General features: G+C 37.9%; 1 long non-coding RNA gene across 1 annotated transcript; it reads right to left on the reverse strand.

Moving 5' to 3' along the window:
* Positions 1 to 10,720: 10,720 nt before the first annotated feature.
* LOC116662107 lies at positions 10,721 to 25,768 on the reverse strand. Its single transcript, XR_004318090.1, has 3 exons — positions 25,693 to 25,768; positions 15,200 to 15,204; positions 10,721 to 10,732 (listed from the first exon to the last, which is right to left on the reverse strand). It is a non-coding gene; the product is annotated as an uncharacterized LOC116662107 (long non-coding RNA).
* Between the last annotated feature and the right edge of the window lie 1,283 nt (positions 25,769 to 27,051).

The raw sequence follows: 27,051 nt of genomic DNA on the forward strand, positions 1-27,051 counted from the left end.
CATTGGGTTAAATGCTATATTATTGCTTGTCAAACTCCAAAGGTCAACCTGGACTTTTAATTCTGTTTCTATGTGTAGTATTATCTACTCTTTGGATAGCCACTAAATTTGGCCATGCAGCCAAACTTCTCATAATAGAAATGAGAAAGTGAAGCAGATTAACTGTAGAACATAAGAGAGAATGTTGTAAGGGCCAGAAAAGTGAAACAGAGATAATGTAATGGTCAGCAAACAGCCTATGGCCCAAATCTAGCCCACATCCTGTTCCTGTAAATAAAGTTTTACTGAAACACAGCCATGCCCATTCATACTATCTGTGGCTGCTTTCATGCTGCAGCTAGAGTCATTGCAGAGTTGAGCAACATGGCTTGTAGAACCTAAAATCTATCCTCGTAAGAAAAAGTTTGCTGACTCCCTTAGAATCCAAGAAGTAGGCTTCTTTTTTCCTTTTTATTTCCCCTCCAGCTTTATTGAGCTACGATTGACACATTGTGTAAATTTAGGTGTACTAATATTTGTGGGGTCAGGGCCTCAGGTCTGAACAAAAAGAGGCCTTCCAGCTGTGGCCCACCCCTCTGCTCTTCCCACACCTGGCTCTCTCCTGCATTTCAAAGGGCCAAGCAAACATTCAGTCACATCCAAGTTTCATCCAGCACCCCGCCCCCAACGTCCCTGTTTCACAAACACCTGTACTTTGACTTTTCTTCAAGGGTAGAGGTGCACACAAAGCACTATGGGGTCTGTCCTCAGGAAGGCAACCGAAGAAGAGACCCATGGAAGCCCTAGTAGTGGGCCCAGGGCCTGCTGGGCAGGACATTTAAAGTTTGGGGGTACTAGATATGGTCTGGAAGGTGGGAGACAAGGGCTTTGAGCATGCACACGCATCCTTGGTTCCCCTAGATTCCCTGCCCCAAGGGCAGTGACGTGGCAGGAACAGGGCCAGGGCTAGACCCTCTCAAGGGAAGGATAGGGCAGGGCCTCTCTGCCTGGTCTAAGGCTGATATGCTAAGGAGTCTCACTTAAATTGGAAGCTGGGCAAGAGGAATATTAGGAAAGTCTATTAGTTAAGTGTGACATTGTGACATAATAAGAAATACATACATAGTCTTTGTCCCCCTTTCTGGCAGTGAGTTCCCGAAACCCTTGGAATTTCCTAAGTGATAAGAATGATCAATGTTTTTGTTATGTTAATGAGGTGACTATTAGAAAGGACCTAAGGCTGTGTAGTAGGGAAGCTACTGGGTGATTGGAGGGTTAGAACTTTCAATCCCAACTCCTTCAACCTCCCTGGAGGGGAAAGCAGTTGGAGGTTGAATCAATCAGCAGTGGTCAGTGAGTTAATCAATCATGTGTTTGTAATGAAGCCTCCTTAAAACCCGGGTTTAAGGAAGGGGTTCAGAGATCTTCTGGGTTGGTGAGCATGTGGTGGAGAGGGCATGGGGCTTCTGTGCCCTTTACCACATCCCTTTCCCTATGCATCTCTTCCATCTGGCTGTTTCTGAGTTGAATCCTTTTATAATAAACTGGTGATCTGGTATGTAAAATGTTTCTCTAAGTTCTGTGAGCCTCTATAGCAAATTAAATGAACCCAAGGAGGGGTCACTGGAACCTCTGATCTATAGCCAGTTACTCGGAAGCACAGGTAACAACTTAGGTGTGTGATTGCTGTCTTAAGTGCCAAAGGGAGGGGGTGTCTTATAAGATGTAAGACTGAGCCTATTGCCTGTGGAATCTGATGTTGTCACCAGGTATATAGGGTCAGAATTAAGCTGAATTGTAAAACACCCACCTAGTGTCCAATAATTATGTGGTAGTGTGAGGGAAACCTGCTCTCCCTACATTGATTTTGGGTTATGCACAACTCGAAGATTAGACCTTGGTGATTGTGAGAATTATGTTGTACATAAATGGCCAAGAGAGGTCTTCTATGGAACAAAAACAATGAGCAAAGTCAAAGATGCAAAAGCTTTCAGCACTAGTGGGAAATGGCTAGAAAAGATGGATACTTTTTACCTATGAAAATAGATAATATCTCACTCATTTTGTCTTCACAGTCATCTCTTATGGTCAGTATGGGCATTTTTCTCTTCAAGGAGTGAAAGGTGAATTTTATATTAGTTAAAATCAGAACCTGGAACCTGAATGCTTGTTTCAATGGCAACACTATCAAGTACATCTTGAACCAATCTCTTAATATTTTTACCTGTCAGTTTCAAAGATCAGGAGCTATTCTAGTCTAGATTTATGATTCTGAAGTATGTAGGGGGTATCACTGTTAATAACAGGAACTTGTATTATGCTTTAGATGTGTTGGAATGGAATTTGGGAGAGAAGGGAAAGAAGAATCAGCTGTAAGTGGAGAACCTGTGCTCAGTCTAGAAAATGGCTCAAGTTGCTTTTATTTTAAGGTTAGACTTAAATAAAATGACATAGTTAATTAGTGTCTGAACTGGAATTAGAAAATAATCCTCATGACTTTGGGCCCTGTGTTGCTTGTTCTCTATACCAGATTCCATAATCAGCAAATGTGACACCGGATACATTCTTACCAGAGGGAAATAAGGGATGTATTAGACCAGTGGTTTTCATATCTTGGGGAAAACAATAATCCTCTGGTGAGCTTTCTAAAATGCTGATTCCTTGAGCAAATGAGAGGGACTCTGATTCAGAAGGTCTGCTCAGAGCCTGGAAACATGCATTTAAAAAGCACCAGTGGAAATGTGGATGAAAGTGGTCCCTGGGATTTATTTAGAAAAGCAGTGGCTTACAGTGTACTTCCTTTCCTTTTGGACGGTAGCCCTCTATCGAAGTGCCTTTAGTGCGTTGCAGACCTCAGCTATTTCCAGCTATTTCTCCAGAGAAGATGACTGACTTGTGGTGACCCATTCACAAGATCTTGCCCAGTTCCCCTGAGGTCTGTGGTGTGCCCATAAATGAGACTGGAGTTGGGGAGTCAATGCTGGTCAAGGGACAAAAGGCAGTTCTCTGGGACCTTCTCTGATTTTATCATTGCCATACTCTTAACTCGCTGAGCTAACCAGCCACAGTTCTATTGGAACTCACCATGGAGACAGATTAATTTTAACTCTGAGAGAACATGGGCTTTTCAACACAAGTTAAATTTAGGCTGGCACAGAACATTACAGAAGCGTTAGGTCCTCAAATTTATTTTAGCTCCCAAACTTTGAGCTGCTCCTAATGTATGCTCCTCATACATTCTCCTGGTCACCCTTACCTTTTCTTCTTCCTCTGATCACTGAAGTAGAGAAGGTGGGATTTCACCAGCAGGAAACACAGAGGCCATCAATGAGCAAGTTTCTCCTAAAAGATCACATTGAAAGTTAATGGAAAAAATAGGCTATATGTCTTGGGCTCTTAGGTAGACTCTAAGCTTTCTTTTGTGCTTGTTTGTGGGTTGTTTGTTTGTTTTTTTAGAATGAAGAGTCTGACCTTAAACGAATATCAAATATATTTTGAAATAACTTTCCACAAAACAAATGCTCTGAAATTTGACCAAATGGAAAAATTTGGAGGTAAAAATACTGCACAGTTGTTTTTTGGAACTGAAGAGAGTACACACACATACACACAACTCCCACTTTCAGCAGATATTTCATTAAAATACTACACAATTTAAATGTTGGATGAGACTTTTTCAAATAGAGAAATTCAAATGATACCGTATTCTCTTTCATTATAAGAAATTATGTTAGCATTAATAATTTTCTGTACTTACGATGAGACTATGGATTTTAAAAAAATTAACGGTGGAATCAGGTCCCGTATAAGTGAGTTTGTGATATTATGATTTATAAGAAATATATATTTGGTTATTCGGATGACCAAAATTTATTTCTCATACATATTTGGTTTTCTTCCACAGTTCCTGGCTTACAGCTCCTAAAACCCTTGCATTTCCTACATGATAAGGGTGATAAAGACTTTTTATGTTAATGAAGTGACTACTGGAAAGCACTAGAGGGAGGAGGGGGGCTGGGTGCCAGGGAAGCCAATCATATGATTGGAGGGTTGGAACTTTCAGTCCCACCCCTGACCTTTGGGGCCAGGTTGAGACTCTCAGAGATTCTGGAAGAGGGGCCCCGCTGGGAGCAGGCATGGGAACCCTGCACCCTTTCCCTATGCCTTAATCTATGCATCTCATCCAGTTGGCTGTTCTGAATGATATCCTTTTATAATAAACCAGTGGTCTAGTGAGTAAAGGGGTTTCCTGAGTTCTGTGAGCTGCTCTAGCAAATTAATTGAACCCAAGGAGGGGGTCATGGGAACCACAGATGTCTATAGCCCATATAATTTAACAATTATGATTGACATCTAAAGTGTGGGGGAGGGCGTGGTAGGGGGAAGTCTTGTAGATTTAACCCTTAACCTGTGGAATCTGATGCTATCTCCAAGTAGATAGCGTCAGAATTGAGTTGAATTGTAGCACATTCAGCTGGTATCTGAAGAATTTAATGGTGGTGTAGGAGGAACCACACCTCCCCATGTTGGAAGTAGTACCAGAATCCCTTTTTCTGGGTCCTACAACAATATTGGGAAATGGAAGGTGAAATGTAAAAAGGCTGGTGATAATGGGTAAGTGTGACCCATATGGTAATATGCATTAATGTTTCAAAAATACTAATAAATTAACTAGTAATAAATTATAAATACTAATAAATCTGAGGTAAGATAGAAATGTTTAGTGTTTGGAAGGTTGACCTCTTAAAGCTACGTTACAATACTAATTGTAGTTAACGATGAAGGCCCAAGAAGCCATTGCTTGAGATCTCATCCTAGCTCTGTGACCTTGGGCCCCTTTACATAAACACTATTGTCTGTCCTCTCATCTAAAATGAGTAAAAGCACTCATAGGGTTGATATAAGGATTAAAATGGAGCATATATGCCAAGGGCTTAGTACTGTGTAATATACAGCAAGTGGTTAATAAATGTAGATATTAGCAATATTTTAACCATAGTTTCATAATTTTCTTTCTAAAAACCAATTGTCAAAGGATGCCTTCCTTTAATTGAAATACCTTATCTCCATTGTGCATATAGACATATGCATTAATTTGTTAAAGTCAATTAAAAAAAATAAGCATAGCCACATTTTTGAAACCGGCCTATAAATAATAAACACACTTCCAAGTTCTTAACAAAATGATAAAAGCCATCAACAGGCCCTCGCCCTGCTGAGTTTCCCTATGAAGCCAACAGCTCAGCTAGCCTCTCAAAGGCCACGGAAGCTTGAAGGTCAGACACTGTATGTGTTGGGGTCACCTCCAGATTTAACTGGTTTTTTTTCAGATTTAACTCTTAAATGCAAGCCACTTAGATCTGCAGGTGTGTCCATTGCCATGAGATATGAGACATCTACATTTGAAATACTGACAATAGGAGAAACGTAGCAATCACACTCAGATCTGTCAAATTAAAGGCAGAAATGAGAGCTACACACATATCAACTCTAAGTGATTGAAATTTGACTGAGGCCCTGGACAGATCTCTTCTTCCACTGGCCTCAAAGCTGGATTATACTTCAAATATCTAAAATATTTAAAATAATAATCATAGCAACTATAATAATAATAATTCTGTTTTAAGGTCATATTTATTTGTCAGTGATCCTTTATTGATTTAAACCTTTTATGGAAGTAGAGTTCCTAAGTGGCATTTCTTCCCCCAATTCCTTGTTTTGACTCTTTGAGAAAGGAGTACCCCCAGGAAATTTGACAGATTCACATATGGAGCTTGAGATAGTTGATCCTCATGTCAGATGTAAATATATTAGAAGCAGTATGGACTCCCAAACAGATTACATTTATGGTTTTCCTGATGTCTCTTAGTTTTAGCATTGTGTCATAAAATGAAATTAGAAGTTTCTGATAAGGCAGACCTCTCACAAACCCTGTTGGTTACCACCTCCATTTTTCGGTAGGTGTTTACAAAGTGATGATTTGTTCCTAGATCTTTGTACAGATCATAGCAGCCTGACTGACAGTTATTTTCTAGAATTCACATTAAAAAGCTGCATGGTTTTCTGTTTATACTAAAAGCATTTTTCTCTTCGTAGTGGAGCATTTTTCATAAGCCTTACCTCTTTTGTCACTTTAGAACAATATCTAACTTTAATTGGAATGGATTTCAACGTGAAGTGGTTTAAACAATTGCAGTATAAAAAAAAAAGCTATCTATAACTAAATCCACAATGGAAGCGAATTGATGAGAATGCATAGAGAGCTGAAAAATATAGAATATACAGTCATAGGGAAGTGCTCATAAATTGTGAAACTTTACAATTTTCTTTCTTTACTTCACTTGATATTTGCATTGTTTTTCACCCAGGGGATTTCAAGACACACTTCAGAGAACTTTAAAACTTTCAATAATGTTTTAAGTACCTGGGGAATAAGGAAAACAAAAACCAAGAGTAATAATGTTGGAGGAGGAGGCAGTGGAAAGGAACAGATAATAGGAGGAAAAGAAAAAACAAAGGTGACTGGACAAAAAAGGTAACATCCTCGGGTGCCAAAGTGGCTGATTCATCTGTAAACTGCTTTTATAAAATCTTTAGTGGATTTGGTAGTAAGCACCATACTATCACTTCCCACCCCATGCCACCCCTAACAAGAGTTACAGACTCCTTTTGGACAGGGGTCTGTCAATGACAAATCCCTGCTCTTTGCCATACTGTTCTCTGTAGTTACTTTCCAAATTCTACTGAATAAATGAATAGATGATAATTCTGTTACATTTTTATTCTTAAACTATTTCAGCTCTGCTGTATATTATCAATATGTCCTCATCTTTACAATGAGGATAATAATAGTACTGACATCAAAGGATTGCTTTAAGAATTAAAAAAGTTGGCATGGATAATGGACCTTCAGCAGAGGGTAGCTCATAGAAAGTGCTTGGTAACTGGCAGTTGTTGAGAGAACTCTTTCAATGGCATCACTTATTTTTAAACCTTAGTTCAACCAGGTATGGGCTCTTACTATCTTACTGAACTTAGGCAGGGCCTTTCCTCTGCTTTGTCTAGAGTAGTTAATAGAAATGAACTAATACTTTGAAATTTCAGGTATTAATACATTCAGGTAATTTGCAAGGGAAGAAGGCAGTGAGTAAATTATTCTTCTGTTCCACTCTTGAAATTTTGCAAACCATTTTAACTGAATTCTCAAAATGGGGAGGCAAGTTAGTATCAATTCTCTCTCTGTGCTTCTGCATCACTAGCATTTTTTATCCCAGTCAACCATCCAGTCCACTTCGGAGGCTACTTAAAAGATGGTAGATTAAAAAGTCACACTTCCATATCTTTGACATCTCCATTTTTCTGGAACCTACAGGGATGGGTGAGCACTCCATGCCAATACTCCAAGAATAGATATCTTTTTTAACCACCGACACCTGTCTCTTCTAGTATATGATTCTACTTATTTATTTGAGACATTTCAGTGATATAGTTTGTATAAACACGATTTTGTCAGGACTTTGTTTTATGCTTTAGACTTGAAAGTTAATTTCTTTGGGGATAGTTACATCTTACTTGTTCAAGGTATGAAACATATAACTATTTGATTTTAACATGCTACATCAATACACAACGATTCTAAAGTGAAGTAATACGGTCCTGTGGCCTTCAACCTTTATATTAAATAGTAAAAGAATGAAGATTGAATATTTGGAGTAGGTTAATATATACAATACATGGGTTACTAAAGTTATATTTTAATGTATTATAGTACAATTGCCTATTTTAACAAAAGATTTCCTAGGAGACTCACAGTGTATGGAAGTTATCTTAATAACAGTGACCATTATGTACTACTTCAACATCACTTTGGTTTGTTTGTTTTTTTGACTTTGGTTTAATTGCACTTTCTGGTGACCTGGGTAACAAAAGTTAACTCTAGTTGGATTGGACTAAATGAATATTTGATCAAGAGCAAATTTTATTTTCAGCAAAAATGCCAGGGAAACTTAATTGTAAAAATATTTTTATAAACTCTTCTTATTTCTTATTCTGAGATTATAAAGTTAATGTTTCAGTTTCTTATTAGCAGAATTTGGAAGGCATATTTGGAAGGCATATTCCAGATTAAGCCACTGAAAGACTCTCTGGGTAGACTACAATGGGGGAGGGGGAATCCCATGTAGTTTGAGATTATTTTTTGGGTGATGAAGGGAAGGGTAATCACAGTGACTGAAGTCACAGACTCAGCAAGAATGTAACCTTGCTGGCTGAACCTTCTTTTCCCCACAGGAAATCCCAGCAAAGCAAGATGGGGTGAAGTTGACTGAGAAGGGCCAGTGCCAGTGGTATATGGCTCCAGGACCTACTCAAGGATATTTGCAGGTCCATTTGTAGATCTTGATCTACACATCAGAGACGCAATAGTTAATTTTACTAACTAAGATAAGGGTTTTATTTATCTGATTTTAACAGATGCAATAAAAGTTATTTAAATTAATCTTTACCATATGGCTCTCTTATCCTTTATATTATTTCATACATTTTAAAATCTATAAAAATGGAGGTAGTAAATAGAGAACATGATGTAAAATGTCAACCTTCTCTTTTAAAGAGGTTAGAGTGGAAGATGGTATTGTTTAAGTGAGCTGAGCCACACAAATATCAATAGCTGAGTGTGGCATAAAATATTTATGGAATAATTCTGATCATAAACCTTGCTTCTCTTCATATGATTTATACGTAATTTACAGTAAGGACTATCATATTGAACTAAACAAGGTTTAACATTTTGAGTGCTCTTATGCAGTGGGTACCTGACTCTACAAGTTAACCTGCGTTGTGTTTATTGACTTGTCTCCATTGTCCACATCTCTTTTCACATTTTAGTTGATGATACAGTTTAGTCCTGCATTTACATACCAATGCATTTTTCTAGAAAGATTAGTTCTATGAAATATTCTGATTCTTTGATCAATTAACAGTGGAAAATGCTGAATTCTGTGTCTCCTACTTGGAGGTTCATAAGAGACAAAAGTGTAACTAAAGGCTCTGAGAAATTCTGCACCTAAAAAAAAACACTGAAGAGTTTTTAACCCAGTGTTTCCTGTATGTTTTTGACCAGGGGGCACTCTTTGTTTTTCCATAAAGCCTTGTCATCCCACTGAATTTTGGGAAATGCCAATTTAGACATTCAACATGATTGTATAAATTTGAATTTGTCTATGTATTTTTACTAAAATGAATCTAATTACATAAAGTAAGGTTTGCAAGAAATATGTTGCATTTCAATGTTTTCTTAAACAGAGTTCATTCCATCTTACCAGATCACTTGGGAGGACCTCTTGTCTCCCCAAGGATAGTTACCAGAGAACCTTCCTCTCTGCTGTCCTGGCTGCTTTCCAGACAGGAACAGGCCTACATGTCTGGTTTTCCACACTTTTTTGCCTCACCTCAAATCCATCACCTCTAGGTCAGTCTCCCCCTCTGAGGAGAAGGTGAGGAGCACTGAGGACTGATGAGCATTGTGAGTCCCATATCTCATTGGAATTCTTGCTTTCTAAGCTACTCTGCCTCTTCCCTCAGACTTTACTTCTATTTATTTTACCATAGACTTAAATGGCTCATTTAACCCAAAGTTGAATTCATCCCCCTTTTCTTTGTGTTCAGGGAGGGCTTAATCTTCTAAGCTTCAAGTTAGTATGAGAACAGATTTCCATTCTCTCTTTCCAATTTAGAGGGAAAGAAAAACAAGTTAAAATTCCATATTAAAAGAGTCTGAAAATATTTAGACCATTATATAATTGAAAAGGCATCATCTTCATTTATCTGTTGCTTTTACATGACTTTGTCCTGGGCCCCATCTATCTCTCAAGTTATAGCACTCTCCACCTTGCCCACTAAGCTCTAGCCAGCCAGGCCCTCAATTCATTTTCCACCTTTGGGCCTCTGCTGTCCCCTCTGTCAACATCTTTCCTGCTTTTCTCGAAATACAAGGTCTCAGATTAAATGGCAACTCCTTGGAGAAGTCTTCCCTGACTATCAGACCAAAGTGTACACCTAGACCCTCACTACAACATTACCTATCATCATTCTCTTAATTGCATCTATTATTATTTGATACTTTATTATATAGCTTTTTGTCTCTCCCAACAAGAATCCAAGTTCCATGAGAGCTGGGACATTTCTATATAGTTCTTCTTTGCTCCCCCAGTACCTAATACACTGCTGGGAAATAATACAGACTCTACAGATAATAACTGAATGAATGAAACGTATATTTGCCTTTTCATGTCTATTATTTTCTTGGCTTTTTCTTGATCTTTTTTTACCAGAAACTTCAGCCACCCTTTGCAGCCATCCCCTGCACTGTGTCACTCTCCTTCCTCCACTCTGATTACTCTCACACTACTCCATATGACAGTCCACCTTCCTTTCTTATCTCTAATTCTCTGGTTCTTCTGTGGGTCTGGGTTAATCTTTCATGTCATTTTATATTACACTACCTTGGAAACTGCATCCTTTCCTAGACTAAAATTTTACTTCTATGGCAAAAACCTTTCTATATAGTCTTCTTTGACACTGAGAGCTTAATCCTAATGCTCCCTTCTCTGCTTTGATGTTGCAGCGCTAGCCAAAACTACCAGCTAAATTCCTGTTTTCTTATACCTCTTTTGCTTTTTGCTTCTTCTATTTTTAATGGAGGTACTGGGGGTTGAACCCAGGACCTCGTGCATGCTAAGCATGTGCTCTACCGCTGAGCTATACCCTCTCACAGTCCTTGTTTTCTTCCTGTTCAATGTATATTGCATCATTAAGCAGATGAGGAACATCTTTAGGGCAGGAGCCAGGCCATATCCTTCTTTAATTAATTTATTTTTTAATAGCACCCAAGACATTTCTTGAATTCACTATATTTCAGCTCTTTGATAAATATGTGCATGTCCAGAGATAGACAATACCTACTGAAAAGCACAGCATCAGTATTAATTAATGATCTTAGATGAGCCACTTATATTATTTACTCATTATTACTAAAATTAGGAAGGAAGGGGATGGTGGCAGATCTCTATATGTGCCTTTCTTTGGACAGGGCTGCTTCCTGTTATGGTTTTCTCCACAATTAAGGTATTTAAAGATGTATCTTTACATTATGAAAGTACTATAAGAATACTAAACCAAGTTAAGAAAACAAAGAGATTTAAAAAATATAATCCATGAGTAAATTGCCTTCTTAAATATTTTTCTGTCTTTAGTGTTCTGAAATTAGGATGTATTACTTTGATGATCTTAGAAAAAACCAGTTTTCCTAAAACATTTTGCATGTAATATTATGTTCTGGCTTTTCTTCAAATACAAAAATCATTTAAAGTTATTATTACCTAAGAAGTTCATGTTTGTGGTCATAAATTCAAACAATGCCAAACTGTACCAAATTTTTAAAAAACGGTATTTTCCCATGGAAAACATTTATTCCTCTAACCTACAAAAATTTTATTCATGGATTGCTTAAAAATAAAAAAGACAAATGGAATCCAACAGTAGCAATATATATTTCTCACTAAAATTTTATCTATGTGATCATAAAATTCATTTATGCTTTTTATTAATCAGTCAGAAAAGTAATCCTGTCAGCAAAAGTGGGTTATAGCTTTTTCGCAAAGTTTATAAAAGGAAACATAGAACCTATAAATGTTTTTATGTTTTAGTGAACATTACGTGGGGGTAAAAAAAATGCTACTGTGTAGACAAGTGAATTGATTCCAATCAGTTCTTTTCTGTGAATTAAATCACCAACAAAACTTAATCACTATCCGAAGACTTTTAAAGGCTAAAATTCCGCTTGTGGTCAAAGATCAAATTTGAGAACACTCCTGGATATTCATTTGTTTTTCACATTTAATTTTCAATTCTGACTCTCAGTTTCTTAAAGAATAACTGAGTCATTTTGAAAAGCCACACTTTCATAGACAAAGATTTCATATCTCTCCAAACTAATATCTACTGTGTAGTGAGCTTATAACTTAGAATTGAGAGTTAAACACTTTTGTGTAGGGTAAAAATGGGATATAACATGATTAGATTTTTTTTTATTCCATGGAAAAAATAGGCAGACTAGCCAAATTATCAGCTTTCATTCCTTTCCTATCCCAGAAACACACCCCTAACTTCATTAGTTATATAGGGGATTGTGTGTGTGTGTGTGTGTGTGTGTGTGTGTGTGTATGTATAAATATAATATAAAACAGCCGTGTTTTGGGGGTTGTGGCCCTTATGCTCAGCTTATCCCCTGGGTTTCCTTATATGGGTCATGTCACAAAAATATCCATTTTAGGGCTAGTCAGGTCAGAATCTCTGAGAGCCATTATACTGTCTACGCACCCTTCGTCCTTGTCAAATTAAAATGTTTTCATTCATTCTCCTTGTGCAGATCAAGAAGAAAATTGTTAAGTATGGATAAAATCACAGATTGTGTTGTACCAGATACCAAACTTGAGGAATTTATAAGGTTATTCCATAATGGCCTGGCACTAGGTTGGAAGCCATTTTCAGTAAATTAATTGATGTTACTCTGTGTGACTTGTAGCAAGACAGACAGCATTTGACTGGAGTGATACTGAAAGTGTGGCTTTATCACCTGAATACACTGTACTGTGTTTGTAGAAAGGAGAATGGAAGAAAAAGAGAAGATTGGATTATTAGTTAAGGAATGACTTTTTACTCTTTCCTTCATACCTTTTATCTCAAAACTTGAAAAGTCTGGCTTTGGGGATTGTGCCCTTGTGTCTAAGTGACACGGCAGAATAGCAATTGCAAAGTTCTCTGTTCAAACAAATTCTAAATATATATCTTTCTTTGTCATGGATCATTCGCCAGTAGCTGGGATGATTTTACATATCCTTTAAGTTAACAAGCAGTACAAAAAAAAAAAAACCTTTGAGGCTACATTTAGAAATTCTTTAGTGTCAACTAGCACTGAGGACATTTGGTACTTCTTTTCATTACTTGCTGTGATACCCTGTTACCACAAAGACACAGGATTTGTTTCCCTTCAAGTGTGTAAAGGAAAAAAAATCATTTGAACATTTCATATATTTTAGGAAGAGTTTAGATAATAGGGTCAAATTTTGCAGATTTGTACATGTCACTTGCTCCTTGTCCTTGCTATTCTCTATCCTCAATTTTGTTCTCCTTTATTATTCTTCAGTTAATTGTGAATATTTACAGGAGAATTAGTGATAAAATGGTCCTCCTACTTTTTTCTCCCATTACTACACCTGAGACAAATGGGGAAACCACACGATAACTGCATGCTTCATTTATGCTCTTTCCAGCTATCCACTTTGTTTATCAATAGGTGAAGACACTCCCAAAATTTATGTCTCCTTGTTTCCTACAGCATCACTTTTGTTGAAAGTCCACTGTATTTTTAGCCAAAACTTCCTTAGAGAAACTATCACTGAGTCACACTGGCCCTCAGACATCAATTCATACTCTTCCTGTTTCCACTACCCACAACTATCCCACAAACTTGCACACGCGCTTGCACACACACACACACACACACACCAAGCTGATTTTATCTTCAGTGCCTTATGGTTGTGCTTGTTTCTTCCTACAGCCCATTTTATTCCCACCATTAGACTTATTCCCATCTTACTGAACCCTTTCCTGGTACTCACATCAAACTTCACATCTTTCATCAGCAACTCTATGAAGCTTTTATCCATTTGTCCCTCAGTAATCTTTCCCTTATGTGACCTCTGAATTTATAGTCTGTAACATAGCACAGGGTGCTAAACACCTGCTTTTATTATTTGTTGAGCTGTTTTGTATATGTTGGTTCCCCCTCCCCCAATTCCTTACACTTGTATAGTTCCCAGTGAATCTAACCCAACAGTTTGTATTGAGTTTTTAAATACCAACAGTTTTTACAGATCAATTCTTGCATACTTCCAACCTTTCTTTGGAATAATTACGTCACCATGAATGAAGAAAGATTCTTCACCTCGGCTGTGGAGCATGGCTTAGTATTATAGTTGGGACATAAAATAAATGCCCTGATAGAGGATAGAATCACTGGGAAGTCCTACTTGCAGGTGAACAAGAAGCAGAGTGTCTCCAAAGTAACTTATTACTTGGATATCTCTGAGGATATTAATGATGAAAAGGAGTGGCCAGGGAAAGACTTTTCCCTTCTCAATTGCAGCACTGTAACTAAGTGACTTCTGGTAGATCAAATAGACTATTTTGGGGATTCCTGCTCACCCATCTTCTCTGTGTTTTCAGAGCTGCTGTAGAGCTGTTAGAACAGTGAACTGATGCTTTTTGACTTGCCAAACAGTGGGAGCTTTCTATTTAAATAGTTATCCCTTAGAAGAGCTATATTAGGGAGCTCAAAGGAAAGGATTTAAGGGCCCACACAGAGTAGAGAGGCAGCAGATCAGCCACCTACTGGGCCCTTGTTCCTTCGAATGCTTCAAACTACGTATTTGTAAGGCAGCTGGCCTCTTGCTCACCGACTGTGTGCTCTTCGCCTGCCCTTTTGTGTTTAGCAAACACATGGGAAGGGCAGCTCTTCGCTGCTTTCTAACTTGTCTCTCATTGTTGTAGGTAAGCAATATCACACAGCCGAGTGGGCAGAGAGCCAGGTGTACTGCTGGCACCTAGGGGATGTGATCATAGGAAGAGATCCTTTAGGGGCAAGGAGACCAAATAGCCAGGTTTAGCAAGTGGTAATTTTCCAAGTGACAAATATATAAAATGTCAGTAGACTAAGAAACCAGAGAAAGTAATCAGAATATCTGTTTTTCACCAAGCATCTATATAGATGTTTTCTTATACCTTTATTAAGAGGATTCATGCAAATTTCAATTAGTCATACTACCGAGTTTATCGTTTTGATAATAAGGGGATCAGCTACATTGGCTAGAGAAATGGGGATTATTTCTCTAGCTTTTAAGCACATAAGAACTTTATTCTACCCAGAGAATGACTTACACTCTACCATTGCTGTTATCGTGTATTATTCTTACAACCATACCATGGAAAACAGGCCCATATCAGAGAAGACAGAGAAAATAGGAGTTAGAATTAGGAGATTCACCATCCTGCCAGATAAAGGATTTTTTTCTAAATCTCATTGCAACCTGGCATTCAGAAGTAGGCCAGAAAATAGGCCTACCTATCCACTCAGACTTCTCTTTTTGTGTTATCATTAAACATCTCCTAGGAGACAGCTAGTTCTATTGTGGGCTGACATAGATTATTCCACTTCATTTTGGTTCTTTTTTATTATATGTACACTATTATGAGCTATTTTAAACATAAATAAAAGATAGAAAAATAAGAAAAAAAACCCCTCTACATCCAGATTTAACAGATGTTATGTATTGTTGAAACTTCAGCTTTCTGTTTTTTTTCCTAAGTGACTGAACGTTAGAGATACTGCTAAAGCTTCTCTTTTAGACAGCCTCTTTCTTTGCTACTCTGTTATATACTTATTACATACAGGGTTTATAATCCTTTTAGGAGTTGATTTCTTCCTTAACTCTAGGACCATTTCCTGACTTTATGTAGTCTGCCAGGGGGCAGCTCAGACCACTACTACCATAATGAGTGTCAAACTTAACTGCCCCTCCCTTATCTGATGTCACTGGTGTGCAAAGATTTTCCCCTTCGGGAAGAATATCTAGGGTTGCCTATTTTAAGGCCCAGTGATCTCTAATATAGCAGCTTCAAAGTGCGCAGGAGCCATTCATGGCCTACCTGAAACCACACACAACTGTCCTTCAGACCTTAGCCTTTTGTTCTGAGAGGCCCCATTCAGGGGTGATCATTCATTTTGCACTATAGTGTGTTTTTTTTTTTTTTTTAGCACCCTGCCATTAATACCTCAATTGGCTTTTCTCATTTCTTGGCTTATGGATCTACAGAATAATTTAATAAAATGATGTGAGGTAGATTAATAACAGGCCTAAGATCCCACTTTCGACTACTCCTATTTTCTAATGGTTGCTATACCATTCCACTCCCCGGGATACATCACGCTCTCTTAGCTTTGTGTCTTCCCAAATCAAAATACAGAACAAAGGTGAAGAAGTGGAAGTTGGCAGCTATGTGGTTTGGGTATTGAATTGTTCCCACATCAAAAGATTTATGAACTGTGCATTTTAAATAGTTCTTGGTTCCTGACTCTCTTTAACCGAATTGAAAAAGCAGGTAGAGAGGGTGAGGCAAATGTTAAAGAAAATGGCCTTGATTGTTCAATCTAGTGTTAAAGAATTCAACTCAGGCAGGTTTAAGACTTATAATCTTAAGTGTTGAAAAATCTCGATTTTAAAGGACAAAATGGGAGGTTAGGGAGTAAATCCAAGATGGCAAGTTTACCCAGATCTCCTCCTCTGCTGCTTGCTAATGCAGCTCTTCTGAGGGATAGCAATTTAAATAGAAAGCTCTCACTGCTTGGGAAGCAAAAACATTAAGACATAGCTTTAACAGCTTTACAGAATCTGTCATTTCATCCTGAATACAGTGCTAAGAAGTGAGCAGTAATCTCTGGGGTGGGAGCAAGGCCCACAGTCAACACCTATGCTCAGTCTGTGCTTTTAACACTTTCAGTTTCCATTTTCCTTAATCAATATTTACCAGGTAGCAATCACAGCTTCAGTGCTTTCTGTTTTCCACCAATCTTTCTGTTGCTGGAACTTCAGACTTTCAATCATTTCCCTGTCTATAATAATTTCAATGCTAACTCTTTTTTGTTTATGAATAGCTACATCAATTGTCCCCCATTTCTAGGATCAGTTGCATCTGGACCACTGGGTTTTGTTTTTGAATTTTGGCATTAAAAAAAAAAGTCCTCCAGCACTTCCTTACATTACTGGATTCCATCATTTTCTGTTGCGTATTTTGAGCAACACTCTTTCAGACAATTGTCATTTATAGGTTATCTACTGCTGTGTAATAAACTATCACAAAATATAGTGGATGAAACAATAAGCTCACTAGTCTGGGCAGTTCTTCTGGTTTGGGCTAAACTGATCTCCTTGGGGCTTGACTATGTGTCTGGTCAGTTACAAGGTGTCCAGAGGACTGGCTGACCTGGGATGGTTTCACTTTCATGTCTACGAGTGGGCTTGCTGTTGGCTAGGTCATGTGTCTCATAATCCCGCAGGCTAGCCTGGGCTTGTTTTCTTCATGGTCACAAGGTTCTGGGAAATAGCAGAAATAAGCATGTAAGGTCTCTTGAGGCCCAGGGTCAGAACTGGCACATTGTGACTTCTGTTGCAATAGATTGGCCAAAATAAGTCACAAGGCCAATCCAGATTCAAGGTGAAGGGAAATGAACTCTGCCTCCTTAGCAAGAGGAATTGCAAAATCACATCGCAGAGGGTGTGGGTACAAGGAAGGGTGACAAATTACAGTCTTTTTGCCATCTACCATATGTACTTAGCTTCTCCCATGATGTAGCAGTCTCAAGTAATTTTCTTTCTGAGAGCAGCTGTTTTGATACACAGGGAATATTGATCCATCATACTTATGAAGAAAATTGCACCCCAGAAAGAATTATTTAGGCATCCTAGGTGTTCACAAGAATAAGAAATGCTGAAGCTTTAAGTAGATCAGCCCTTTAAGTTCTTAAGTGAAACATTTTTACTCTACCAAGAATCAACTGTAGTATTGTTTTCATCAGATTAAAGCAATTCCAAGTCAAATGCATGAAACTGCACGAAAAATGTGATGCATTTTCTTTTTCTGCATCACATGTGGACAAAATAAATACCTTGATAGGGAGTTCAGATCATATACAGCCCTCTGGATTCATAGCTATGCAAACAGAGCTCTCTGGTTGATGTTTTATTTTTTATAAACTTGACCTTTAGCCTTGTATTATCTGGCAGACAAAACCTTTAACCTGGCCTCTTCACTTTTAGTCTCTAACTTATTAAAGATTTTTGAAGGTCATTGCTAGCCAATTATGTTGCTGGTGCAATTTCATCATAGAAAGAAAATGAGCAAAATAAATGTGGATATTAAATAATACTTACTCTCATTTTGCACAATCAAAATACTTTACATGAGATTACTAAATAGCAAGCACATTATATCTGAGATGATATTGCCAATGAGACATAATTCCTTCCTGACACAAATTTATTGAGTGTATGCCTTGAGCACATGGTTTATCATACCCTGCACAGCACACTGAATAGGAGCGTAGCTGATTTAATACCATAGATAAGGGAAATGTATGCAAAGAGAATGTGCCCTTGTATTTTTGACTTTGCTTTAGTATAGAAACATAAAGTTTGTGGCTTGAAGGAATCTTAGTGATTTTCTATCTAGTCCTGCCTGAAATTTCCAATGATGGGAAACTTACTATACCTAAAGAAGCCAAATCCATTTTTAAGTGGGCTTATCAAGGCTTCGTGCCAGGAGGTGTTTGAGCAAAAGCTTATTGACTATGAGAGGTCTTCCTGTGTGCTGCTGGTCTGATCTTCATGAAAGATGTGAGGTAGTAAAGCAATGGGCATGTCAATAATCACAACAAAAATGATATGTGCTAAAATATAATACACTCCTACCTTGGAGACAAAGAGTGAAGTATATTTATTACCCAGTTTAATGGCCATAACGTGGTGATTGTTTACATAGGTGTAATAGTGGAGATGGAGAAGTTAAAGATGGTAATTGCTATCAGTTTACACTGGGAATATCTACTAATTAGAGTTACTTGGAGAACACCAGAAACTGTGCATCTGCACTTTTCCAAGACTAAGTCCACATCCATTTTCTGAGATCAAATTCCATGTCCGCCCCTTTATGGAAATACCACCTAGATCTCAATGAGACACTGCAAAGAAGCCCTTTAGCAACAGGCATGGGTGGCAAAGAGAGGCTTTAAATTGGCCAAAGTGCTTCCTCTGCAGTCATTGTATTCAACTTGTGGCAGGTTTGAACAGCAAGGCAAAGTATTTTTTATCACACATAAACTTTACTCTCCTCCTCAACAAATTGCCTCCTAAATTTTTTCAGTTATCTGATGTGTTAAAAATAGACAAAACTTAGTCTGTTAATTCTAGGGAAATTACTGTCACAGGAGGGAGTCATACCAAGGAAGTTTAAAAAACAATGACAACAATACGAGAAACTGGAGGAAAATGTCATTAAAAAAATAGATTTCCAGGCACACTTTTCTATCTTTCTTTTCATTGCTGATTTGCAGTCAGCGATCGTTCTGCTTTTTTGTTTCATTTATCCTTGTCTTTCGCTAATCTTGGTTTTATTTTTATTTCAATTTCCCCTAGCTTTCTTTCAAGATAATATCTATTTCCTTTTCCCAAACCCCAGTTCACTCCACTCTCTTTATCATTCTCTTAGTGGTGTAGCTTTCACAACAGTCCAATCAGGACACTTCTGATCACTTTCTTCCTGGGGCTTATTTGATCATCTTCAAGAAGAAGATAATTGTTTATCCTTAGAGATGGGTAAACAAAAGGGCAAAGCAGGCTGTGCACACATGCAAGCCTTTCCTTTCTCTCTCCCCCTAGGTGTCCAGCTACTCCTGTGTTGTGTTCACTCCCTCTGCCTTCAACTCTTTCAGGCCACCCTGGTTACCCTTCCTGAGAGTCTCCCTGTGTTGGTTTGCAAACCAGCCCCATCTAAGGAGAGACCAAAGAAAGGCAGCTTCTCCAGATTGGTAGATGGCAGGTTTAAGCAGCAGAGAAATTTATGAGACTTGTCTTGGGTGCTGCAGGATGAGCAGATCTCTGCACTCACCTGCTAAAATCTTAAAGGTGTATACAGAGGCCTTAACTGGGTTGTGAGGCATTCAGTCCAAATGGTCTCAACAACACACTGCTCTCTCAAGGCTGCATCCTTGAAAATGGCTCACACTGTGGGAAAGGTGGGTGGGACTTACATTACAAGGACAGGGGAGGGGGTGAGGGGCCCCTGATTGCCCGGGTTTTCAGCTTGCAGGTCAACTGGCAATCACATCCTCTCCATGACCTCCTCCAACACCCTGCTCCTAATCATCCCTCTTTTCTCATTCTTCACCCTTTCCTATTTCAGGTTTCCCATTCTTCTACTGCAACTGATCTGTTCTAGGAGTTTTAAGGGAGATAAAAATAATTCTTGATGGAAATCATTCATTCTAGGCTGAAGTGAATGATTTCAGATCTGTGGAAGGTGCTTTATAGAAGGATTTATCAAGTGTAAAGAAATTCCTAATGGAACTATACGTGAAAGTACTTGGAGTCATAGGTGCTTCTATGAATTAATTCATAGAATTAATGTTCATCAATGCGTACTTCCCTCTCGTGTCAAGGAAGCCGAACATATTCCTTCTTCTCATGGAGTTTACCTTTAAATGGACAAGATAGGTAATGTCTTAGCCTGGATTGCCCCAAAGGCAGGGCTGAGATAAGGGTTTAGATGCAGGTTTATTTGGGGAGCAGAAACCTAATGATCAGGAATAGGGAATGGGTAAGAGTGAGAGAGACAGAAGGAAAGAAGAGTCTGTCATTGAGCTGGACTCAATCCCACTGGAGCCTCCTGAGAAGCCATGTAGAATGTACCTCAGACTTGCTACCTAGGACATCTAATGGCCCTATCCCCCATGGGTCTCAGGCTGCTTCACATGTCTTTCACTTCCTTGTGATTCCACTTTTTGGAATGTGTCAGTTGTCTCCTGAAATCATTCCCACTAAGTGGTGGTAGAAACAGCAATAGATACATAGTGCATCTGAGGGAAGGTGCTTGCAGGCCATACCTGCTCACAGCTGGTTGCCACATCAACAGCTAATGTAAAAAGATGAGCTGAGAAGATACAAAAAGGGCTCAAGCAGTGGCTGGTACAGAGAGTAATAAAGTAAAACAAACAAGTAAATAAACAATTGCAAACTGTGATAAGTGCTGAAAGGTAAATGGTGTCATAAGAGCATCTGTACATCACACTCCAAAATAGTGGCACAGCCCATGTGGTGAAAAACCTCCTTCAAACTGTCGTGGTTCCTTGACATGACCAAATGTTGGTAGTGCTACTAAAGCAAAAGATGTTGAAGCTTAAAGGCAAGTTTTCCTTTCACTATTTAACTGTCCTGAATCTGTGAAATCTTTAGGCTTTTGGCCAAAGTAATTTTTTTTCCAAAAATAAGGAATTTTTATTTCCCCTGAATGTTTTTTTTCCAGAAACAGTGTTATGACACTATTTTAGACACACTACATTCTAATGTTCAAAAGTCTGGTTGCCATAGGCAGCTTAAGACTGATGTATTGAGAAGTTTTCCTCCACTATTGTGTGAAACAGACCATTCATTTAATCTTTTGTAGATGGTAATTTAATTTTAAATGACCACAATGGGCCAAGTTTTAATAGCTAATTAAAAGTCCCCAACATTTCATTGTTTTTACTAAAAATACTAAATATTTAAAGATCAACTTTATTATAGAGAGTTTTGGTTATAGTTTTATATATGTATATGTTTATATATTTTGCTCATTCCTCAAAGACAGGAATGTCATATTTATTGTGTTTTAATTTCCCCAACTCCTGCCAGGTTGAATTTCACAGAGTTGGTGTTCCATAAATGATTTGGGGATTGAATTTAACAGAGTATATGTAATATTATTTTATATGGTAAAGGTTCTGCCATATTCCCAGTCTTTCTCATTCTTGAGTCCTTCCTTTGTTCTGTTTTTCTCTCACCTTTAACCTTTCCATTTTTTCACTCTCGTCACTTTTGAACTCATCCTGTCTCAAGTAGGTTTCTTTACTTTTGAGTTACTATTTTTGTTCCCAAGTTTTAATTCTTTTTATTGTGTTATGGCCTTTCTGCCTACTTTTCTTCCAGATATTTTCAAATGATTGTTGGGGAACAACTCTCCATGTGCCTTGACCTCTCTGCACTTTTTGAGAAGAGGGACTGACTGCATTTTTCCTGGACTATCTTCTCCAGACTATAGATAGGAGGGAGATAGAAAATAGTGTCTCTCTTTGGAGCCAAGGGCAGACATACTTATTGCCCATTATAAAAGATTTAAGTTCCCTAAGATCAATGTTCCTTTCCTGTCTTGCGCCCCATTGCATGTGCAGGTGTCATCTGGCCCTCTTCACGTTAATCTGTTGTAAGGAGGGCTCAAGGAACTGCCATGACATGTGCTAATGCCTTTGCCGTGATTAATAAATCATTCTTTATCTCTGACCCAGGAGCCTTGTATCTTACGTCATCATCCATGAAACTGTGGCAGGCTAAGTTGTTAGCTTGCAAATCCAGTAAAATCTGTTTCTTCATAGTTCTTGACAATGATGCCTGTTTGTTATACATATACATGGGTTGGAATTTGCAGATAAATCTTCTGATTACTTTTATCCCATTGCCATTTTATTGTGTGTGTGTCTGAAGCTTGGCAAGCGTGGCCATCCACTGATATTCTGTCTTGAATTATAATTGTTCTTGCTTTTCATATCACAGAGGCAAATTTCCCTCTCAAGTACATTATTTTCTTGGTGTTTTTCTCCAAGGACCTTTTATTCTCCTCTCATTGTCAGATCTCATCATAAGGTTTAGAAGATCCATTAAAAATTATGTTATTTTTAGGGTATTTATCTAATCTAATCATTGTATCCATATTCTTCCCATTATCTCCAAAAGCATCAGCATGGTCATGCTTACCCGCAAAACGACACACACCAACTGATGTTTGAATGTGCCATTCTTTTCCTACTTGGGACGTTATCTCTTTCTTCCATCCATATATTACCTTTATTTCTTTCAAAATGTACTTTTTCTACAAAGCCTTTTGTGAGTAATCCCAAATTACTTTAGTCAGTCTGCATTTATATAGTTTATTAATTCAGTTATGAATATTTATTGAGTACTTGCCTACTATAAATTCCAGGCATGGTGAGCAATCAGCACAGACCCTGAACACCATAATGAAAGTTAGCATTTTCTAAATTAACGTATACTCAAGTTGATATATGTGTATTTGGATTTGAAGATATATAGCACTTTAAAATTTTTTCACATTGCCTCTCTGATTGCATTGTAAATTCTTTTAAGGCAGGCAGCTGTGTCTTTTTTCCTCAACAAATAACAGTTTAAGTACACAAGGGCTTTTCTCTCTTGAAGTGAAAACACAAGGAAGGCAGTCTAATAGTGTAATGATTCCATCAGAAGCTCAGGAACCATCTGGTTTTCTGCTCTACCATGGTTAGTATGTGCCTTTCATCCTCATGATTGTAAGTGGCTTGATCAGCCTCTGGGTGTCATGGCCATGTTCAAGGCAGGAAGAAAGGATAAGGGAGAGAACAAAGGATAACTGTCAATGGTCAAAATCTTTCCACTTGAGCTTTATCAATTTCAAACGTTTTCCCAAAAATGCTGTATACGTATGTCTCTATATATTTCATTGACCAGAACTGGGTCAGTCAACACTCCTAGCTGCAAGGAAATCTGAGAAGATAAATACATTTAACTGAGCATATGTGCACTCTACACAAAATCTGAGGTTTGTTTATAAGGGAACAAGAGATATTGGTTAGTTTGCTGCAGTGAGAGGTTCCTGCTCAGAGGTTCCTGAAGCCACAGAATAAATATAAAGCATCTTCTTGGACTCGCCTTTTATTAGAAGATTTAAAGGAAAAATCCTATGGAAAACATGTATGGGTTAGAATACGGATAAGGAATGGCTATTTGGCTTTGAAAATAAGCAACATTAAAAAAAAATGTCTCATCTACCACCCCCGTCTTTCCTGTGCCACAACCACACTGGTTTCTCTCTTTTCCTCTGTTAATCATAGCCATTTCTACTTTCTAATTCCTCTGCCAGGGACGCTCTTCCCCTAAATGTTAACACACATAGGCAGCTCTCAACTTTAAACTTTAAAAAAGGTCCTCAGGGAGATCTTTCCTATCCAACCAGATATTAAATAGTCTCCCAGTCACTCTCTGTATTATTAACCAGTAACATTTTCAGTTTTGTTTTTATCATTACTAGTTTATCGTGTGCTCTCCACCCCAAACCCAAGAGAATGTAAGCTCCATACAAGGAAATAAGATTGGGTTCTGATTATCACAGCAAAGAGTGGAGGAAAAGAGGCTGAGAGGGTATGAAGTGATGCATCATGTTTGATCTTTACCGAGCCTGATGCATCATGTTAGATCTTTAGCAAGATATTTATAGCATGCTTGAAATTTAATATCGGAAGCATCCTCTGTTAGAACATCATGTCTAAGATTATCAAGTCAATAGGATATTAGATATTTTCAGAAAACAAAAGCCACAAATTCTATTCTGATTGAAAAATCAACATAACTTTTGTTGGAAGAAGCATTGCGCTTGCCTTCTCTTTTTTGCTATGCAAATATATTTTTGTACTTTTTTCCAGAATGTCAGATGATGAACGGTAGACAATTAGGTTGTGAAAATATTTGATCACATTTGATCAATGATTAATTTTGTAAGACATAATCCTTCACCTCTGTCTTCTCACTACCATGCCACAATATCATTGTTCATCCCCCAAACCATATGAAGGCCATGTAAATCCTATGAAAATATTTAGCTCAGGAGTTAACAAAGTTCTTTTTGCATATATCTTGGAATATTTTTCAGAATAGAACTAGAAGGCACTCTAAGCAGGGCATACAATAACCCACTTCATGGGAAGAAGACGTTTCAAGGTCAATGATTTGATAATTCTTAAGGAAAATTCCTACAGGGGAAGTGGCTATTTTAGAGGAGAGAATTTTCCACAACCATTTATCCTTCATTAAAGACTTTCTGGTGTATATTGTGAAATTATATACCTAGTCCAGAAACAGTGATTTAAAATGGGCTAAGGAAAGAAATGTGGGTTAGTAGAGTTAGAATGAATCCCCATGAGTCAGGGAATGGAGCAGGGAAAGAAGCATGGTCAAGTGAACTGAACGGAGTTCTCCATCAACATAATTCAAAATTGCCCTGGCTTCCCAAGAGCACTTTCATGTTTCATTGCTCAAGTGAAATACCTACCCTGTCTTATCTCAGTCTCCCCATACTACTTACTTCCTTGTTGGGTTCCCCTGTAAATCTACTGACTGAAAATTCACCACTGTAGAAATATATCCACTAATGAACTTAATCCAAACAATTTGGGCAATAAGACAAATATATGTGTAATGGTATGTTTGCTTTCTCACTCAATTTAATTTCAGACCTATTAGATAATCAATACAGGGTGGAAGAATGACATTCTTGTAAGGGAGAGATGAAAACAGTAATATACCTATATTATGTGTAAGCATAGGACTAATCTTGATGTAGGCATATCACACAGAATCCTAACACTTCATTGCTAGATTCACTAGAGTGAATCCAAATGGTCTTAAATATATGGACAGGACTTGGCAACTTTGTTTATTTAAAATGTACACTAAGAAGTGTCCTCCGTGTATCAAATTCACTCAAATTGGGTTCACTCATCTATAGGAGTTGTGCAGCAACCATGTGGTTACATCAACATTTTTCTTATTGATGTCAGATCATTGTGGTTGGAAGAGCCTGATTTTGGTGTTTACACAGAAATAGAATTCAGATTCAATCTATTCTCTTACTACTGAGTTTGTAATTATGGACAAGTTACTCAAACACTCTGATCCTCAGATTTTTCCTTTGTAAAGTGGGACTCCTTTCCTTAAGAGTGTGAGTATGAAGATTGAAAGATACATAAAACATTTTAACATATTGCCTGGCATGGAACCAGTGCTTATTATGTATTAACTTCCTTCCTATTCTTCCCCTGGGAGCAATGAGTGATTCAGAGTTGGTAATTTAGTTGAGAAGAAATTTCAGAATTGTAGAAAATGCAGTATTGCTTATATATTCATTCATTAGTCCCTTTATTATCACTGAGTATGTTATTTGCATTACACAGTTTAGCTGTGATGTGTATAATTTGAATTTAACTAGACACAATATTCCTCTTACCAATGCTGCTTCCAACTCAATTACCTGACTGTCAGCTAGGTTGGAAGCAGTGGCATTTCTAGTCATTTTAAACTTGCAAAAAAAATAACCCCCTTAACCCTATGCTAATTTCCAAGTAATCAGACCAACAATTGAACTGACTTTGCGTTGATCAGTCACATTTATTCCTAAAGACAGAAAATAAGTGTCTGTGAGAGGACAGGCACACCTTCAGTTCTCTGTTGTAGCCTGCATATTCTCAGAAGCACACCTTGAGCCAAAGACTCCAGTGCAAGTTATTAAGGGAGGATTTCCAGGAACTACTAGCGAGGGATTGGGAAAGTAGAAGAGGAAAGGGGAAGAAGCCAAGCAACGGTTTCATTTCAGATGAAGTTCCAGACTCAGCTTGATCCTGGAGCATACATTTTACATCTAAATTTGTCCTTTGTCAAGGCATAGGAACCATCCTTTTATTATCCAGGACCAGTCAGTCTTGGACTATAGGCTGCCTCAAGGACTATAAACTCTCAGGAACTTCTGGTTCTAAGCTAGGGTGAGACAGTTCCAGTTTCCAAGGTCACTGTGGGATGAGCACAGCACTGGTAAAGGAGATGAAGGGGTCAGGGCAGATCGTTAACTATGTTCAATACACACTTCATGGTTTCTGGCAGTTTCTGAATAAGGATCATACAAGGGCCATCAGAGCATTCTTAGTTCCCAGGAAGATTGGTTATTTTAGTAAGTGGACAGTGCCCCCAAATTGTAGGAGTTACCTGAATTGAATGTTATGTAGTGTAAACAGGCAATTTCATTGTACCTTAAGGGTTTTCAATAACAATGTAACTATATTAACAATTAGTATTGTTTTAGTAACCAGTACTTATTAAACATATGTAGGATGTACCAAGCTATGGACCAGGTGGTTTATATACCTACTATCTTATCAGACATCACAAACCTCATTTTAGTAATGAGGAAACCGAGCCTCAGAAAACTTTTTAAAATCCTGTAGCTAGTAAGTAGCTAAACTAGAACTGGACTGCTGATGTAAATCCAAAACCCTTCCTCCTTCCAATCTTTGATTGTGTAATTGAATCTGTGAGAAGATAGGAAACCACC

Source organism: Camelus ferus, chromosome X, assembly GCF_009834535.1.
Source record: "Camelus ferus isolate YT-003-E chromosome X, BCGSAC_Cfer_1.0, whole genome shotgun sequence".
Lineage (NCBI taxonomy): Eukaryota > Metazoa > Chordata > Mammalia > Artiodactyla > Camelidae > Camelus > Camelus ferus.